Source organism: Mobula birostris, chromosome 12 (genome assembly GCF_030028105.1).
Source record: "Mobula birostris isolate sMobBir1 chromosome 12, sMobBir1.hap1, whole genome shotgun sequence".
NCBI lineage: Eukaryota > Metazoa > Chordata > Chondrichthyes > Myliobatiformes > Myliobatidae > Mobula > Mobula birostris.
In genome coordinates, this window is record NC_092381.1 from 78,817,725 (window position 1) to 78,838,449 (window position 20,725).

At 40.9% G+C, this 20,725-nt stretch overlaps 1 long non-coding RNA gene across 1 annotated transcript in view; it reads right to left on the reverse strand.

Annotated features, from left to right (window-relative positions):
• LOC140206368 (uncharacterized) overlaps positions 1–20,036 on the reverse strand; it is a 75,602-nt gene extending 55,566 nt beyond the window's left edge. Inside the window, exon 1 of the long non-coding RNA XR_011888129.1 lies at positions 19,935–20,036. This is a non-coding gene — a long non-coding RNA (uncharacterized lncRNA). The remainder of the gene's footprint in view (positions 1–19,934) is intronic.
• Positions 20,037–20,725: the final 689 nt, after the last annotated feature.

Sequence of the window (20,725 nt, forward strand, 5' to 3'; positions counted from 1 at the left end):
CCCTGGAGGTCCTGCTTTTCAACTTTCTACTTGACTCCTTATATTCTCTCTTCAGGACCCCTCCCTTCTCCTACCTATGTCATTGGTACCAATATGTGCCACAAATTCTGCTTGTTCACCATCCCCCTTTAGAATACTATGGACCTGATCCAAGGTATCCTTGACCTGGGAGACAACATACTTTCTTGGTGTCACTTTCACACCCACAGAATCTCCTGTCTGCTCCTCGAACTATGGAATCCCCTATAACTACTGCATTCCTCTTCTCCCCCTTCCTTTCTAAGCCACAGATCCAGACTCAGTGCCAGAGACCCAGTCACTGAGGCTCTACACCAGCTGCCTAATCCCTTTCCTTCTCCTGGCAGTTATCTGAGCAACGTGCCTCCTGCAACTTAGGTGTGACCATCTCCTCATAGTCCTATTTATCACCTCCTTAGTGTCCCATATGTACTGAAGGTCATCCAGCTGTAGCTTGTGCAGGCTTAGATATGATGAGGCCTGAGGTCTTCTGGCGATCCCACATCTCACATAAAGAATACGCCACTACTCCTGGCTGCATCTTCACCATACTATCTATTAACTAATAGACAAAACAAGAAAAAGAAACTTACTGGAAAGTTATTTAGAGCATTCTCCTCATCCCACCCAAGCCTTTTCTACCAAAGCCTGACCACTCTAACACTGGCCACTCACACTGGGGCTGCTCTCACAGCGGCCACTCCGCTGACACCTCATTCTTCTTTATTGCCTTTGCCAAGTGCCTAATAGATCATGAAGATTGAAGCCTGGCGAAGATTCCTAAAGGCCTCAGCTCTTTTTAAACTGATGGGACGGGTTGCACCTGAACTGGAGGGGGACTAACATCCTTGCTGGAAGGTTTGCTAGTGCTGCGCTGGGGGGTTTAAACTAGATTTGCAGGAGTAGGGGAACCAGAGTGTTGGAGCAGATAGTGAGGTGGAGGAGGATAAAGTTCATGCGAGAACTGCAAGTATAGTGCATGGAGTAAAGCCAGATCTAACATATAAAGAGGCTTTGAGGAAAGAGAAGCAGAATAAAGGGTGTAAAGGTAGAAGGGCTAAAGTGTGTGTACTTCAATGCAAGAAGCATCAGGAACAAAGGTGATGAACTGAGAGCTTGGATACATACATGGAATTATGATGCTGTGGCCATTACAGAGACTTGGCTGGCACGGGGGCAGGAATGGATTCTCAATATTCCTGGATTTCAGTACTTTAAAAGGGATAGAGATGGGGGAAAGGGGAGGCCGGGTGGCATTACTGGTCAGGAGTACTATTATAACAACAGAAAGGGTGGGTAATTTAGCAGGATCCTCTTTTGAGTCAGTATGGGTGGAAGTCAGGAACAGGAAAGGAGCAGTTACTCTATTGGAAGTATTCTATAGGCCCCCTGGTAGCAGCAAAGATACCGAGGAGCAGATTGGGAGGCAGATTTTGGAAAGGTGCAAAAATAACAGGGTTGTTATCATGGGTGACTTTAACTTCCCTAACATTGATTGGCACCTGATTAGTTCCAATGGTTTAGATGGGGCAGAGTTTGTTAAGTGTGTCCAGGATGGATTCCTGTCACAGTATGTTGACAGGCCGACTAGGGGGAATGCCATACTAGATCTAGTATTAGGTAATGAACCAGGTCGGGTCACAGATCTCTCAGTGGGTGAGCATCTGGGGGACGGTGACCACTGCTCCCTGGCCTTTAGCATTATCATGGGAAAGGATAGAAACAGAGAGGACAGGAAAATTTTTAATTGGGGAAGGGCAAATTATGAGGCTATAAGGCTAACCTTGCGGGTGTGAATTGGGATGATGTTTTTGCAGGGAAATGTACTATGGACATGTGGTCGATGTTTAGGGATCTCTTGCAAGATGTTAGGGATAAATTTGTACCGGTGAGGAAGGTTAAGAATGGTAGGGTGAAGGAACCATGGGTGACAAGTGAGGTGGAAAATCTAGTCAGGTAGAAGAAGGCAGCATACATGAGGTTTAGGAAGCAACGATCAGATGGGCCTATTGAGGAATATAGGGTAGCAAGAAAGGAGCTTAAGAAGGAGCTGAGGAGAGCAAGAAGGGGGCATGAGAAGGCCTTGGTGAGTAGGGTAAAGGACGACCCCAAGGCATTCTTCAATTATGTGAAGAACAAAAAGATGACAGGAGTGAAGGTAGGACCAATTAGAGATAAAGGTGGGAAGATATGCCTGGAAACTGTGGAAGTGAGCGAGGTCCTTAATGAATACTCTTCGGTATTCAGCAATGAGAGGGAACTTGATGACGGTGAGGACAATATGAGTGAGGTTGATGTTCTGGAGCATGCTGATATTAAGGGAGAGGAGGTGTTGGAGTTGTTAAAATACATTAGGACGGATAAGTCCCCAGGGCCTGACGGAATATTCTCCAGGCTGCTCCACGAGGCGAGGGAAGAGATTGCTGAGCCTCTGGCTAGGATCTTTATGTCCTTGCTGTCCATGGGAATGGTACCGGAGGATTGGAGGGAGGCGAATGTTGTCCCCTAGTTCAAAAAGGTTAGTAAGGATAGTCCGGGTAATTATAGACCAGTGAGCCTTACGTCTGTGGTGGGAAAGCTGTTGGAAGAGGTTCTTAGAGATAGGATCTATGGGCATTTAGAGAATCATGGTCTGATCAGGAACAGTCAGCATGGCTTTGTGAAGGGCAGATCATGTCTAACAAGCCTGATAGAGTTCTTTGAGGAGGTGACCAGATACATAGATGAGGATAGTGCAGTGGATGTGATCTACATGGATTTTAGTAAGGCATTTGACAAGTTTCCACACGGTAGGCTTATTCAGAAAGTCAGAAGGCATGGGATCTAGGGAAGTTTGGCTAGGTGGATTCAGAATTGGCATGCCTGCAGAAGGCAGAGGGTCGTGGTGGAGGGAGTACATTCAGATTGGAGGATTGTGACTAGTGGTGTCCCACAAGGATCTGTTCTGGGACCTCTACTTTTCATGTATTTTATTAACGACCTGGATGTGGGGATAGAAGGATGGGTTGGCAAGTTTGCAGACGACACAGAGGTCGGTGGTGCTGTGGATAGGGTAGAGGATTGTTGAAGGTTGCAGAGAGACATTGATAGGATGCAGAAGTGGGCTGAGAAGTGGCAGATGGAGTTCAATCCGGAGAAGTGTGAGGTGGTACACTTTGGAAGGACAAACTCCAAGGCAGAGTACAAAGTAAATGGCAGGATACTTGGTAGTGTGGAGGAGCAGAGGGATCTGGGTGGACATGTCCACAGATACCTGAAAGTTGCCTCACAGGTAGATAGGGTAGTTAACAAAGCTTATGGGATGTTAGCTTTCATAAGTTGAAGGATAGAGTTTAAGGGTCGTGAGGTAATGATGCAGCTCTATAAAACTCTGGTTAGGCCACACTTGGAGTACTGTGTCCAGTTCTGGTCACCTCACTATAGGAAGGATGTGGAAGCATTGGAAAGGGTACAGAGGAGATTTACCAGGATACTGCCTGGTTTAAAGAGTATGCATTACGATCAGAGACTGAGGAAGCTAGGGCTTTACTCTTTGGAGAGAAGGAGGATGAGAGGAGACATGATAGTGGTATACAAGATATTAAGAGGAATAGATAGAGTGGATAGCCAGCACCTCTTCCCCAGGGCACCACTGCTCAATACAAGAGGACATGGCTTTCAGGTAAGGGGTGGGAAGTTCAAGGGGGATATTAGAGGAAGGTTTTTTACTCAGAGAGTGGTTGGTGCGTGGAATGCACTGCCTGATTCAGTGATGTAGGCAGATACACTAGTGAAATTTAAGAGACTACTAGACAGGTATATGGAGGATTTAAGGTGGGGACTTATATGGGAGGCAGGGTTTAAGGGTCAGCACAACATTGTGGGCCGTAGGGCCGGTACTGTGCTGTACTATTCTTTGTTCTTTAAACTTTGCACCGCCTCTCCAACAAGCTAGTGCTTGCGATGATTGAAGCCTGAGAACATATGTTAGAAATTAAAACTATATATTTTATGAATTTACTGCAGCTAAAGGTTAATAATGAATTGAATTTATATAGTGTAATGAGAAAGCCAAGGAAAATAATTCTTAATATTCACAGTGATAACTCTTTATTTTCATGTATCAATACAGCCGAATGTTTGTAGACATTTTCCTGACTTTTTATGCACAGCATGTGGTTTAATTCAGTTTGGTTCAATTTTACCTTTTGTCCCTTCATTCAAGGAATAAAATTTCTGTAAAGTTGTGCGGTCTCACATACAAGATACATTAAAAATTCATTAAAATTATAAAAATACTTATCTGCAGAGAACAAATTGAAAATTATGTGAAGTTACATTATGGTGAAAATTAGACCTGGACACAGCATGAAGGTGCACTGCCTTGAGATAAAATAAAAACATTGGAAATTTTGTTCAAATCAAGAGTTCAAATCAAGCTGAAAATATCTACACATTATTGATATTCTGTTCATATTAGCCAACAAGTAGGTTCAGCTTTTATGATAGTTTAAGATGTAAAAAGAATTCATTTCTTCTGTTAATTTTGCCTTTGTTTCAATGTAACATGTTAACAATTGTAGCTCATAATACGATCAAGCCTGTAAGAAGATTCCAAATGCTGCCCAATTCTCTACTCAGTCACTAATGCACATGACTGAGTATGGAACATGCACATACACAAAAAATAAATTCAATTCCAAAAATGGCACATTTAACTAACTCGAGAATTACCAATCTCACAAATTGTGATCTGACAGGAAAAAAATTAATTAAAAAATGACAATTGAATTAACACTATTCAGTAAACTAATCAGGGGACCGTGATGGGATGGTAATTATTTGGATTGGGTTGGTTTCCTGAAACAATTTCCACAGTTATGTAAATGCCAACATTGCAGTTGTAATGGAAAAGCTAGGCTAACAGTGCAGCTAAATTTTCAGCACTGCAGTGCTCTCAGACATTTATTGATAAAATGTGGAAAGAACAAAAGACTTTATGCTGTCTTTTGTTATGTTTTGTAACTCCAAGTACTAATCGAAAGAAAAACATCTGAGCTGGGGATATAGGGTTACTTACATATATGATGTGGTGATATGATGATGTATGCCATTCACATACTTCATTATATAACCCATAATGAATTTTGTAAGCAAACAATGCTTAATCAAACAACACATTTACAATACTATTCAAGTATTACTGAAATCTTAAATACACTGCAAATAATATTGTGCCCTCAAGAAGGCTAACATGAATCATACTCTCAGCTCCACTAGATGAAGATGGCTGCAAGCACTCAGCTTTGCTGTTGGTTCATTTGGTATCGGACTGCTCAATTTTGTTACACAATGCTTTTGCTGTTTAACACAAAAACAGTACAGTGTTGTAATACCACCAGATTGGCCTTTTGGTTTTAGCAGTGCCGAGTGCTTCATTGAGATGTAAGAGATTGCAGATGCTGGAATCTGATTCCACATACTACCTGCTGGAGGAAGTCAGTGAGTTGTGCAGCAGCTAGGACGGAAGGAATCCCTGTGCTTCAGGTTGAATCGGATGCAGTGTTGTGATCTGAATCCTCAACAACTCCTTTTTCCTCATAGATATGGCTTGATCTGCTGTTGCTCCAGCAGATATGTATGCTTGGTACTGTTATGGCGTCTAATGGTTCTGCATAGATCTGCCACGTACCAAGCAAATACTAAGATTTATCTATACTTACTGAAGCTTAGAAGCAAAAGAAGTAATCTCACTGAGGCAAGTAAGATTCAGGGAGGATTGACCAGGCAGTGGCTGAGAGATTTATTTTCTCTCAGATAAAGGTAACTTCACATTAACTACTATATCCTTGCCAAAGTTTAGTGTCCAAAGTAAATTAGCCAAAATTGACACAGCTGAAATGTTATCCTTGTGGCTCAGTCTACCAGCTCCAAAATTGCATCCCAATTGTTTGATAAGCTGTCAGTCAACAGAACAAAGCAGAGGAAACATTTCTTTATCTGGCAGCTATTAACCTTTGGAATTTTCCTCACTGAAATGCGGTAGATGCTTTATCACTAAATAGATTCAAGACTGTCCAAAAGAGATTTTTGGAAATAATGGGAAGCAAAAGATGTGGGGTACTAAATCAGAAGCTCAAGAAAATCTGCAGATGCTGAAAATCCAAAGCAACACATACAAAATGCTGGAGGAACTCAGCAGGCCAGGCTGCATCTATGGAAAAGATACAGAAACCAGATGGCACTCACTCAGCAATTCAGGACCAGCTTCTTCCCATCTGCCATCTGATTTCTAAATGGACAATGAACTCTTGAACACTATTTCAGGTCTAAGTTCAGTTTTTGCTCTACTTATTTTTGATTTAATTACTTAATATACATATGTATACTTACTGTAATTCAGTTTTTATATATTTATCGTGTATTGCATTGTACTGCTGTCACAAAGTTAACAAATTTTACGACGTTTGCCAGTGATATTAAACCTGATTCAGAAAAGAGTAAACAGTTGACATTTCAGGCTGAGACCCTTCGTCAGTACTGGCAAGGGAGGAGAGAAGTCAGAATAAGAAGGTGTGGGGAGGGGAGGAAGAAGTACAAGCAATAGGTGATAGGCGAAACCAGGATAGGAGGAGGGAGGGTGAAGTGAAGGGCTGGGAAGTCGATTGGTAAAACGGTACAGCACTGGAGAAGGGGGAACCTGATAGGAGAGGACAGAAGACCATGGAAGAAAGAAAAGGGGGAAAGAGCATCAGAGGGAGGTGGTGGGCAGGTAAGAAGGGAAGGTGTGAGTTGGGAAACAAGAATGGGGAATGGTGAAGGGGGGGCAATTACTGGAAATTTGAAAAATCAATGTTCATGCCATCAGGTTGGAGGCTATGCAGATGGAATATAAGGTGTTGCTCCTCCAGCCTGAGTGTGGCCTCATCCTGGCAGTACCGGAGACCATTTACTGATATGTCGGAATGTGAATTGGAAGTAAAATTGAAATGGGTGGCCACTGGGAAATCATGTAGGGAGTGGGCATAAGTGGTATTATGGTCCAAATCCCATCATGGCCTTACTGAATAGTGGACCAGGATTGAGGAGCTCTATGGCTGATGCATGCTTCAATTTTATTTGATCTTAAACCAAATCCCGAATTCCCCTTGAATATAAAATATACCAATCCCTGTTTTGACAATACTTGATAAGAGATCCTCTACGGCCCTCTTAAGTGGGGAATTCCAAAGACTCACTACCTTTGGGTGTTGCTCAAATGTAGCAGCGAATGAATGTGTGTGAAAACTATGTCTATAGAGCACAATAATCAGCTTGCAGTACCCAAATAATACTGTGGATAGTTTATACATCTCTCAGTGGGCTTGGCTGCAAATATGTTTGGGGAAATAAAAGGGTGTCTGCACTTTCTTTTTCTGAAATAGCCTGTTTAAGTTTTGAAATGACCCAGGAGGTATACTCTTGTCAAAACCCTGCAATGAGGGACATATTTGAATGCCATGGCATTGAATCCAGCATCATATCTGCACTGTTATTGTCAAATATCTGAATTGTTATGGTGCAGAAACAACTCTGCAGTGACAAGTCATGCTACTGCTGCATATTTACACATTAAAGATGCATTATTGACACTAGCAGTTCCATAGCACTGTATTTTTTTCTACAGATGCATGACTGTATCAATGTTGCACTATTTCTATAACATAAAACTGGGGATGCTTAATTAATTGCATTGGTTACTCACTCATTAAGTAATATTCACTGGACTGAAAGCCCATTGTGAGAGTGGACAGAGGTGTACAAGTTTGACAAATGTTTTTCCTCAAGCAAAGTATAGTTCACCTCTTTCCAGCCCACCAGCTCTCAAGCAAACTATCACATACTCAGTGATAGTTTGTCCGAGAGCTATCAATCTTTCTCTTTTCTTCTCCCCACCAGTTCTCTAAAGAGATTGAGAAAAAATTCTGTGTAAAGAGATTCCCTTTTGATGGTCATTGGATCAAAGACTAGACTATGTGTCAACTAGGAGGCAGCAGAAACATCATTAATTAGTAGCTCACAGCAGTGGTTTGGAGAACATGTAATGCTTTCTCATACAGTGCAAAGTTACTGCTGTGATTGAAATGCTGTTTTGAGTTTTATTAGAATAAGAAGCTTCATTTCATTCATATAGTCTATACAAGAGCATAAGTATTTAAGTTTTGCCCAGAGTTTACAATGATCAGTGAAATATAACTATATTTAATATATACTTTAGCTTGTTATGGTTTCCATTTCATCTAGAAAATTACTAACACAATAAACCTATCTGGAGCGAACTGCTGAAATCGAGTTAGTTATGGGTTTGAAGAAACATTTTAGAAAAATGGAAAGGAAAAGTTTGACAAAGACATAAAATGTCAATATGACAGCAACTACCGAAGAAATTGCAAGACTATTTCAATGTTTTTCATCCATGGAGAAAGATTCATATAACCAATTGTCCAAATCCAATTTAATAGAGCCTAGTGTTTAATATAATTCACCCTGGAGAGAAGGGAAATGTTCTAATATAAAACATCTGGGCAGATAAATCAATTTCAAAGCCGTAAAAAAGAAATAGAAAAGATAAACAAAGATATTGCAAATATCATGAGTGGAATAATAAAATAACACCACATATGAACGAAATCAGCAGAATATTCATCGACAGAGGTATTTTCCACCAATTACCTTAGCAATGATGAAAATATTCTGAAGATATTCTGATGATTTTAGAAGCTAACATGCAATGTGTCCATGAATAAAAGTAAAACATGGGATACCCACCTCTTTGACATTGTTTTAAGACAAATGGCTATAATAGTCCAACGTGATCTTCAAAACAGAGATAGCTCTTGCTTCTCTTGTGTAACAGGGTAGATTTCATTTAAACAAAAATAATTCAAATTCAAACCCTTGATCAGGCAAAGGCAGGAGTATTAGTTTCAAGCTTTACCAAAATTCTTCAAAATTAAGGACTTTGTATGTATCTTGGACTTTATTTTATGCTGGATTTTCTGAAGCTTTTCATTGGTCAAGGTTATAAATCTATTTGTTGGGACTGCCTTGATGACTGGTAACATTAATGGTGATATCAGAATCAGGTTTATTATCAATGATATATGTTGCAAAATTTGTTGCTTTCCAGCAGCAGCGCAGTGCCAGGCATAAAAATTACTATGAACTATAAGTAAATAGCTTACAAGACATATAACGAGGTAGTGTTCATGGGCCTTTCAGATCTAGTCCGGTTAGGATGCTGCTGAGCTGTGATCTCCATTGAGGTCGTGGTTCAGACTTAGTTGTGTTTGTAGATTCAGTGGGATGGTTTTGGAGACAGGCAGAGGATTAGGGGTCAGATTAGGTTATGGGGACAGGGATAGGTTCTCTGAAATAGTAACACTGAGGAATTTAAAGTTGCCAACCTTCTTCACCTCTGACTCATGGATCTCTGCTTTCCTTCTCCTGAAGTCAATAATCAGCTTCTTGGTCTTGATGACATTGAGTAAGAGTTTGTTGTTATGGCACCACTCAGCCAGATTTTCAATCACCCTACTATGGGCTGATTCATTAATACCTTTGATTCAGCATATGACATTGGTGTTGTCAGCAAACTTGAATGTGGCACTGGAGCTGTGCTTAGCCACACAGACATAAGTGTAAAGTGAGTAGAGCAGGGGGCTAAGCACACAGTCTTGTGGTGCACCTGTACCGACAGTGATTGTGGAGGAATCTGAACTGTTGCCAATCTGAACTGACTGGGGTCTGCAAGTGAGGAAATCAAGCACCCAATTGCACAAGTATTGAGGACAAGGTCTTGGAGCTTATTGATTAGCTTTGAGTTGGTAGAGCATCCCAGATTTTTGGTGCATAAGAGCAAAAGGCTGTATCACCACTAAAGGCTGCATTATTGATAACCAAAAGGACACCAAGCTCAAAGTGCCTGTCAATATATACTGCATTGACACAGTTTTAACATGGGCAATATTTGCTAAGGCTGCTGGACCTAGATGGCACATGGCTAAAGTGGCATAGCAGTTGGCACAATGCCATTACAGCTCGCAGTGTTCTAGAGTTCAGTTCCAGTGCTATTCTGTAAGGAGCCTCTGTACGTTTTCCCCGTGGAATGCATGGGTTTTCCCTGGGTGCTCCGGTTTCTTTCCACAGTCCAAATACGTACCAGATAGGTTCATTAGTCATTGTAAATTATCCCACAATTAGGTTAAGTTTAATCACGGTCATAGGGGTGCTGAGGCAGTGTAACTCAAAGGCCCTACTCCATGCTGTAAAACTAAACCACAAAACAAAAGACACCATTCCCAAACAACATTCAAATGTGACAGGAGGAAATCTCCTTCAGTGCTCAGTATCAGAATCAGGTTTATTATCACCGGCATGTGACATGAAATTTGTTAACTTAGCAGCAGCAGTTCAATGTAATACATAATCTAGCAGAGAAAAAAATAAGTAAAATAAAAATAATAATAATAAATAAACAAGTAAATCAATTACATATATTGAATAGATTAAAAAAGCACACAAAAACAGAAATACTATTTTTTTGTTTTAAAGTGTGGTAGTGTCCAAAGATTCAATTTCCATTTAGGAATCGGATGGCAGAGGGAAAGAAGCTGTTCCTGAATCACTGAGTGTGTGCCTTCAGGCTTCTGTACCTCCTACCTGATGGTAACAGTGAGAAAAGGGCATGCCCTGGGTGCTGGAGGTCCTTAATAATGGACACTGCCTTTCTGAGACACCGCTCCCTGAAGATGTCCTGGGTCCTTTGTAGGCTCGTACCCAAGATGGAGCTGACTAGATTTACAACCTTTTGCAGCTTCTTTCAGTCCTGTGTAGTAACCCCTCCATACCAGACAGTAATAAAGCAAGTTGCAGTTAAAATGACTTTTAAAATTTCCATTTCCTTTCAGCTGGATAATTTCATATTAAAGCATCTTACTCCTTGATCCTCAAGAAAGTGTTCTGAATTAGCCAGAAAAAAAAGCTTTTGCTTTTCTTAATTAGACAGGAAACCAGGAGCTTAAACATTGATGGTCTTCCCTGTCTCACTGGCCCTACCAATAGATAACCAATTAAATTATCCTTTGAGTACAAGTCACCTGGAAACTATCATTTGATGTGCTTAAATGAATAGGACCATTAAAAGAATAGTTCATTAGACTCCTGATACACCGTACAGTGCTGCTTTGCTTCAAAAACACTTCAATATGTTTCAGTCAGGTGTTGAAGGTTGCAGGGTATTTGCATACTCAAATTATCTCATTATATTTACAGATAAGCAGGAATGAGTGGATAACTGTGATAAGTCTTTTAAGTATGTGTTTTGTAATTAAAGTTAATTCACCATTATATAAATCTTATACATGAATACCTCTCCGTGCTGGGGAAACATGCAGAATGCTAAAAAAAGAAAAGAAAATAGGAATGAAACTGGGGTAAATCAAGTTGCAATAATTCGGAACTGTGAAGCTTGAATTTCAAAGTTGTGGTTTTCAGAGAAGATTCACAGGGAAAGCACTTTATGACCCTACAGATAATGTATTAGATCATTGGTTCCCAAACCTTTTGAGGAAGGCCTGCTTAGTCACACTTGGTAAAATCACACCCAATCCTCATTAATATCTGATAACATCACAAACTGCTCATTTCAGGGTTGTGGAGATTCCAGAGGTCTTTTGGGAGCCTTGGAGCTTGTACAGCTGCAGTGCCCAGCTATTCTCACTCTATACTTATGACTGTGTGGCTAAGCACAGCTCCAATGCCGTATTCAAGTTTGCTGCCCACACTATTGCTGTAGGCAGAATCAAAGGTGGTGATGAATCAGCCTATAGGAGGGAAATTGAAAATCTGGCTGTGTGGTGCCAGAACAACAACCTCTTTCCCAATATCTGAAAGATCAAGGAACCAACTATAGACTTCAGGTGAAGGAATCCAGAGGGCCATCAGCCAGTCCTCGTCGGAGGTGGAGAGGATTAGCAACTTTAGATTCTTCAGTGTTAACTTTTAGGAGGATCTGTCCTGGGCCCACCACATAAGTGTAATTACAAAGAGCGCCTCTAATACCTTAGGAGGTTGCGAGATTCGGCATGGCAATTAAAACTTTGACAAACTTCAATAGCTGTATAGTGGAGAATATATTGACTGGCTGCGTCATGGCATAGTATGGAAACATCAATGCGCTTGACAGAAAATCCTACAAAAAAGTAGTGTTTATGGCCCAGTCCATCACGGGCAATGTGCTCCCCATCATTGAGCACACCTACACAGATCATTGTCACAGGAAAGCACCATCCATCATCAGGGACCCTCACAATCCAGACATCCTCTCTTCTTACTGCTGCCATCAGGAAGAAGGTACAGAAGCCTCAGGACTCACACCACAGGTTCAGGAACATTTATTACCCTCAACCATTATGGCTCTTGAGCCAGAGGGGATAACTTCACTCAACTTCACTTGACCCATCATTGAAATGTCACCACAACCTATGGACTCGTTTTCAAGGACTCTTCATCTCATGTTCTTGATATGTATTGCTTATTGATTGATTGATTGATTGATTGATTGATTGATTGATTGATTGATTTATTTATTTATTTATTTATTTATTATTTCTTCTTTTGTATTTGCACAGTTTGTTGTCTTTTGCGCTCTGTTGAATGCCCAAGTTGGACACCCTTTCACTGATTCTTTTCTGATTATTATTCCGTAGATTTATTGAGTCTGCCCACCCACAACAAGATCAATCTTTGGGTTGTATATGGTGACATATATGTAGTTTGACAATAAATTTGCTTTGAACTGTGAACCCTGAATAAAAAATTAACACAAGCGCATTAATTAGTATGCTAAAAATGTCAACCATTCAAACTTCCAAGGGAGCTAATAATCCTCCAGACATTGTAATAAAATGGAAATTGAATGGAAAATCCTCTGAATCATGATGTATTAAAGTTGCATTGAAGTTTATCAATTTGGTACACTGTCAAAGAATTTGTCCCTTTTCCCTACCTTCAAAATAGCTGAAAGGTCCAAAATTAACAATGCGCTCACTCATTAAAAGTTGTCCAATTAGTAATTGAAGACTTTTCTCTAATTAGAGTTAAAAGTTAATGGAAAAAACATATGCTCAGAATGTGCTTTGGAAAACTGGAAGGAACAGGTAATGAAGTGAAATATTGGATAAAGCCAGTATGCAGAGAAGTAGGGAGCTAAAATAAATGCACAAACTTGTGCAGCAAAGGAAGTGAAATGACCAGGTGGTCTGATGGAGGTAAGGTAAATACTTTTGAAATGCTTTTGTGGTAGTAATGTACAAATGTGAGAAGCCTAGGAGAAAAAGAAAAAGACGTGGAAACGCATTAGCCAATTTTCAAACAATGAGACCCCACCTACAGAATTGAATAATGACCAGAGCAGGCAGCGGTAAGGAAACCTATGTTTGCTGACATTCAGCATGCCTTTAGCACCACACAAATACATTTTATAAATAGCATTGCATTTCAGATGTTTGTCTTAGTCATAATATTTCTTCTTCACTCCTAGTGAACTGCTCAGGTTGATGTACATGTGTTGCTGTAAGTACAAAATTATGGTTGGCGGGTCATATTTGTAGCAAAAAGCCACTAAATAATTGCACAACCTACATTGGAATGTAGCATTTTACTTTTTTGGCAAACTCTTTCAAAATTAATGTCCTGTTCCTATAATCAATGTGCATATACTTCACAAGTGATGCCCAGCTAATAAAGAGTATAAAAGGGAGTCTTATTGTTCTAAGGAGGAGGGAACGTCAACTCAGACCATGAGAGGCCTGTGTCGGGCATTTTCATGCCTTACAAGGCGCAGATTGGAAGTCTATGTGGGGCGCCACTCCTCGCACAGACTAGAGCAATGTGTGATTAGTGCCTTGCTCAAGGACACAAACACGCTGCCACAGTTGAGGCTCAAACTAGCGATCTTGAGGTAACTAGACGAACACCTTAACCACTTGGCCACGTGCCCAACACAAACATGTTATTGTTCTAACATGGGCTGCAAAATGTTAACACAGTGCTTTGCAGAACATTTAATTATACTGGGGAGGGGTGTGTGGAGGGGGAGGGGAGGTGGAGGTTTGGGGGGAAGGTGTACTCATAGAATAGCAGGCTGTTCCAACTTTTCCAGTCCTGGTTATTTGCTCATGGTGAAGTTGGTAGAGCTGCTGTCTCACAGCTCCAGTGACCTACATTCAATCCTGACCAGAGAGTGGATTTTCCATGTTTACAGCTGTGACCATGTGGGTTTCCTCCAGGTGCTCCAGTTTCCTCTTGATTCCTACAGATGTGCAGGTTTATAAGTTAATTGACCATTGTAAATAGCCCAGCCCCCCCCCCCAGTGTGTAAGTGAACCGTAGAAAATAAGGGGACATTGATGATAGTGGGGAGAATTAAATAGAATTAATTTAGGCTTAGTGCAGATAGGAAGTTAATGTTGGGCACAGACTTATGCTGGGCATCTCTGTTGCTCTGAGTAACTCAGCATATTATTGTGTGGTACATGTAACTGGCTCTTCAATTAGGCATTAACTGTAATTCAGTGCATCACCGCCAATGCATAGAATGAAGTGCAACTTTCAGCAAACAGATTACTTTGTGGGTAACCTACCCACTTCTCCTTAGCAAACCAGAGTCAACTTTTAATTTATCTCAGATAATAAGCCATGGGCAAGTCCACAGGTGCATAGATAGGAACCTTCTAATTTAGTAAATCCATCAAAATTGTTGGATTATATTTGAAATAAAACATCCTGATGCACATAAATTAAAGAAAATCCATATTTTTGCAAGATGGAAAAACACGAAGAGATTATGAAAGGGTAATAAGCTTAATAAGCAATGTCATATTGAAGGTTAATTTTATACAGATAAAAATTATGTAAATGAGTTTCTGTATAAATATTATGTGATGCTTTCATTTCACAGTGTCCTCAAGACTGGTCTTAATTGTGCCGTAAGGAATAGGATTATGTTTCTAACTGAGCTAAACAGGAGAACTTTGGCAGGAGGATAATCCTGAAGGAAATGTTATTAGTTATTGAATAAAATATTTACCTTTCTTTTTAATGAAAAACATTTCTTCATCTGTGATTAGTATTATTCCTTCTTGGCCTACCTCATGCACACCACATGGATAAGTGTTCTTAAAAGGCATCTCCACAGCAGTAATACTACCATTCAGAGTCAATTTAATAAACCTGAGGAGGTTCACGTGGTGACTCCAACACCCGGCAGTTGTCTATGTAACCCTCAAGTTTGGCCAACATGCGTTTGTCTCGGAGAAGACAGCCTCTGGCCCCGCCTAACTTGAGAAATCTTGTCTGTGTGGATGCTGCATGATGCGTTGCCCAGTTACAAATTCATATCACAAACTATCAAACAGTACACCATAAGCAATTGTACGATTGAGCTTTATAATTCTTAATTTTACTATAGGGTTAGCTAAGAAAGCAAAAAGAAAAAAGAGCCCATGTAAATGAAACAGTCTAATGTGCACGTTGGAGCTCATGGTTTTCTGTCCCTTCGTTCCCATCGACCTCCTCCGAGCGTCTTTGACTCCCAGACCCTCACTCCAAGTCCACTCCATTCTGCAGTCTACCAACTCGCTCCACTTTCTTTATCTCTCGCCAACAAAAGACCACAAAATCCCTTCTCTTGGGCACATAAGAAAGAAAAACGCCTCCCATCATTGGCCAGTGCACATTCCTCAGCCTCTATTATCACTAGTCATAACCCAAACACTGCAGCTACAGAGAAGCCATTACATCAGCAGTGAACCTTTTCCCAGGGTGTTACATCTGTATAACAACACACACAAAAAATGCTGGTGGAATGCAGCAGGCCAGGCAGCGTCTATAGAAAAAGGTACGGTTGACATTTCGGGCCGGGACCCTTCATCAGGACTAACTGAAACGTTGACTGTACCTCCTCCTATAGGTGCTGCGTGGCCTGCTGCGTTCCACCAGCATTTTTTGTGTGTGTTGCTTGAATTTCCAGCATCTGCAGATTTCCTCACACCTGTATAAGGAGCTTTTGTCAATACTAACCCTGGGCCCTATTTTTTTTTTAACAAAGGAAAGGTCGCAATTATTTTGTATCCTTTTTGCAGTATTTCAAAATAAAATCAACTTTAATTTATATGGCTTCAGGATATCCATTATATCATTTTATTGTTAATTAAGACTTGTGAAATTGTAGTCACTGTTATATTAATGGAAATACTTCAACTAACCTGCCCACAGCAGGTTCCCACAAACACAATGAAATAATGGAGTCATAGACTCAGAAGGCACTGTGCTAGGTGAGGTAAATAAAACAGAGAGGGAAATACTCAGAAGGTTTGGCAGATTTGTGGAGAGCAAATCCGAGTTAAGATTTTAGATCTATGATTTTCCATCAGAATTAGAAATGTGAAAAAACAGTGTATAGAGGGGTCTACAGTGTATAGAACAGTCTTAGAGGGGTGGATGGAGTAGAACAACCAAAGGGCATGTCTTTGGTAGGGTGCAGATTAGCTTAAACTAATTTTGTTCATCATCAACATCCTTATGTTCCATGTCGTATGACGTAGGCCAGGGGTCCCCAACCTTTTTCACACTACGGACCGGTTTAATATTGACAATATTCTTGCAGACTGGCCGACTGGGCGGGGGGGGGGGGGGCGGATAGGGTTGCCTACAGACAAGAGTAGCAGTCAAATACGTTGCGTTTACCCCGAGAAAGGCTACCATGACTATGAAGCCTTGTGCGGCACCAGTGCGCATGTGTGACCTGCGCATGCGTGTACGTGCCGATTTTTTATCCACAAATCGTTTTTGGCAATTCTGTTCGGGGGTGGGGGTGTTAATCACAACTGGAATATAGGTGGTAAGTGGCTAATACACTCAGTTTCATTTCTAAAAGGGTTTAGCTAACGAAATTAACATTAAACACACAGCGCATATTTTCCTCGCATGAATATAGTGATAAGTCAATTATCAGGGGAGGACAGGGGAGCTTGAAGTAAGTGTTGAACAAACTTTCAGTAAAAGTGGTAGAGGCAGGTTCGATATTATCATTTAAAGAAAAATTGAATAGCTATATAGACAGGAAAGGAATAGAGGGTTGTGGGCTGAGTGCAGGTCGGTGGGACTAGGTGAGAGTAACGTTCGGCATGAACTAGAAGGGCCGAGATTGCCTGTTTCCGTGCTGTAATTGTTATATGGTTATATAAGTCAATAGCATCATAACATTTTAAGTAATGTTTGGATATCAAACACACAGCACATATTTTCCCCATATGAACATATAAAATAATTGCAACACACCAATATTGCTGAATCAGTGGGACCCCTGGGCCGCATACTTGTTCCCTGCAACAAGACGGTCTTATCGAAGGGTGATGGGAGACAGCGATACTCGAAGGGGGTTCCTTATGTCCAGTCTATTCTGCAATTTAGTTTTCGTTGCATTCATTGCAGAGATATGTTGGAAATGGAAGCAATGTTTTCAGTGCTTTCGTGGCTACATCAGGATATTTAGCCTTGACTTTGATCCAGAATGCCGGCAGAGATGTTATGTCAAACATACTTTTCAGCCCACCGTCATTTGCAAGCTCAAGGAGTTGATCTCCTTCCCGCGCTGACATGGATGATGCGTGCGTAATGACCTCGTGTGCGTTCAAGCTCAACGGTGTGTGACAGGGAATGAGGAAAGGCGCAGCTGACTCATAACGCCAAATCATATCGTTTCCTCGCGGCCCGGTAGCGCATGCTCTGCAGCCCGGTACCGGTCCGCGGCCCGGTGGTTGGGGACCACTGACGTAGGCAGTCATGACCATGATTGTTCTTGGCAAAATTTTCCAAAGAAGTGGTTTGCCATTGCCTTCTTCTGGGTGATGTCTTTAAAAGATGAGGGACCCCAGCCATTATCAGTACTTTTCAGGGAGTGTCTACTTGGCGTTAGTGGTCACATAACCAGGACTTGTGATATGCACCAGATGTCATATGACCATCCACAACCTGCTCCCAGGGCTTCACATGCTGTGATTAGGGGACTAAAACAAGTGCTACAGCATTCCCAAGAGTGACCTGCAGACAAGCGGAAGGAAGGAACGTCTTACACCTCCTTTGGTAGAGATATATCACCACCCCGCCACCCAGCGGTTTTGATACCATCTGGTTTATTGATGGATATGATTAGATGGAGGAAAGAAACAAACAAACGCACGAGACCTTGCGGTACCGAATATAGTAATGGATGGAAATTTGAAGAAAAATAGGATGCCAGAAAGAGCTGGCAGGTCAGATAGGAGGTGAAGAGGGAGAAAAACTGCATTATTGTTACAGGTGGATGGCCATGTATCAGAAAAGGAGAGTGTTTATATAAATAGGAAAGATAGTTATCTGAAATTATTAAATTCAATATCAAGTTCCAGGAAGCAGATGAGGTTCTGCTCCTTGAGCTTACATTGGAATCATTGGAAGAGTGTAAGAGGTCAAAGACAGGAAATAGTTGGAAAATTATGATGACAACCATCTGGAAAGTCAGAGGCACCTTTGCAGACTGAACTGGGGCAGTTTGCTAAACAGTTACCCAGTTTATAAGAACACCACATGATGAGCTCTAAATGGAACATGTTGCATAGGAAAAAATGCAAGTGAATTGCTCCTAGTTTGGGTCCCTGAATGGTGGTAAGGGATAAAGTGAGAGGGTAGCTGTGGGTCAAGATCTCCGTAGCCTCCCTAGCATTGCATACAGTGCTCACAATATGGTCTGCTTACTTTGGAAGACCAAACACGGATTGGCACGTCCATTCCGTTCTCAAGAGTGACCCCAAGCTTCCATTTGCCTATCTGTTTAGTTTTCAAACTTGCTCCCAATCTGACCTCTCCATCTTTGAACTCTTGTTCTGTTCCAACAAAACTCAACACAAGTTTGAGGAACAGCAAGGCTTGTTGCAACCCTCAGATCACTGTCTCATCTGGACATCCTTGATCTCTATCCTATTGCAGACATTTCCTTTGTTCTCTTCAACTTAAAGCAAGCTTGTTTACTCACTTTTCTGCTTCTGAAGCATGAACTCTGTCTCTCCTGCCACTAATGCTGCCTGACTTGCTGAACATCTTCAGTAGTTTTGTGTTTTTATTTCATATTTCCAGCATCTGCAATTGTGTTTTTCCCAATTAATTTTAATTGGGCTGGGCATCAAAGTTCGAAGTAAATTTGTTATCAGACTGTATATACTGTATACATCTTTGAGATTCATCTTCTTACGGGCAGCCACAAAACAAAGAAACTCAATAGAACCCATGAAAAAATGAAACCATTAAACACCCACTGTGCAAAAAAAAGAACAAATTGTGCAAACAATGAAAGGTAAGCAAATAACACTCAGAACTAAAGTTCATGAAAGTGAGTTCACAGCCACAAGGCCAGTCACAACTGATCCAGGAGCCCGTTAGTTGCAGGCCACTGCCTCAGTTCAGCGCATAGGCGAGTAAACCTCGCCGAGCAGCAAGCTGAACACTGGCCTGTACCTCGCTTCCAGCCCCAAACCCTGACCTTTTCAATCTGGCCCGGCACTTAAATCAGCCAAACATCAGCTCGTTCCTCACTCCAGGACTCAGGCCCTGCGCTTCAATATGCTCTCGGGCCTGGGTCCTGCCACCCCAGTTCAGCCATACCCAACTTCCCAATCTGGCCCAACACTTGAATCAGTCAAACATTGACTCATTCCTCACTTTTGGGGAAGAGTTCCTGAGGATCTTTTAAATTAGTGACAGCAAACTTTAACTTCCTTGTGTATAAGTATTTTGAGCCCTCGTTCAATATCTTTCATTCAAAAAAAAAGAAATAAACATTGATTATCAAAGGAACTTACTTCCTGATATTCAGTTCCATCGTTAAAACTTGTAAGTGAGAATGTTTTCCAGCCCAGTGTCTCAAATGGAGAGACTCTCTCTTAGAGGTAGTCTGAAACATTAGCTGATATATGCTGGAGCTTCTGATCAGCCAACTGATTCATGGGACAGTCACGAGTGAGCTGTGGCTTGCATCACTCATCTGCCAATTCGTGGGAGCTGCAATGTTATTCAGCCAAACAATGTTGAAAACTAAAAGCTGATTAGACAAGATTCCAAGTTTCAACAGATCCCTTTCAGGCATGATTGAAGGAATATTATGTGAGGATTTTTACAGATCCAAGGTCACCAGTTTTTAATAACAAGTTGAAATCAAATCAATGTCTACTCAGTGTTTATTGAAAAGTTTTGTATTCAGGCTTCTGTGAAATTATGAAATTTTCCCATATAATATTTTGTATGGGTTTATAGATTTGAAGAAATAAGTTTCTGATCTTCGGTTTAAGTGCACTTACCTGGACAATAATTCACAGACATCCATCACAGAAAAACTTCAGGCTAAATCTATTACGAGCACATTTCATTCAAAAAGTATATATACAAAAAAGTTGGTAATATTCACTACTAATGTAAAATTTAATTTTCTTGTTCAAATGTTGGAGAATTGTGACAGTCTGAAAAGGACTTAAATGAAAATACTTCAAATTATATGGGAACAAGGATCTATTCTGATATTTATCAGCCAATATCATTGCTTTCTTAATCAATACTAATCATCAAATTAGGAAGATAAACTATGTGACTGTCAATG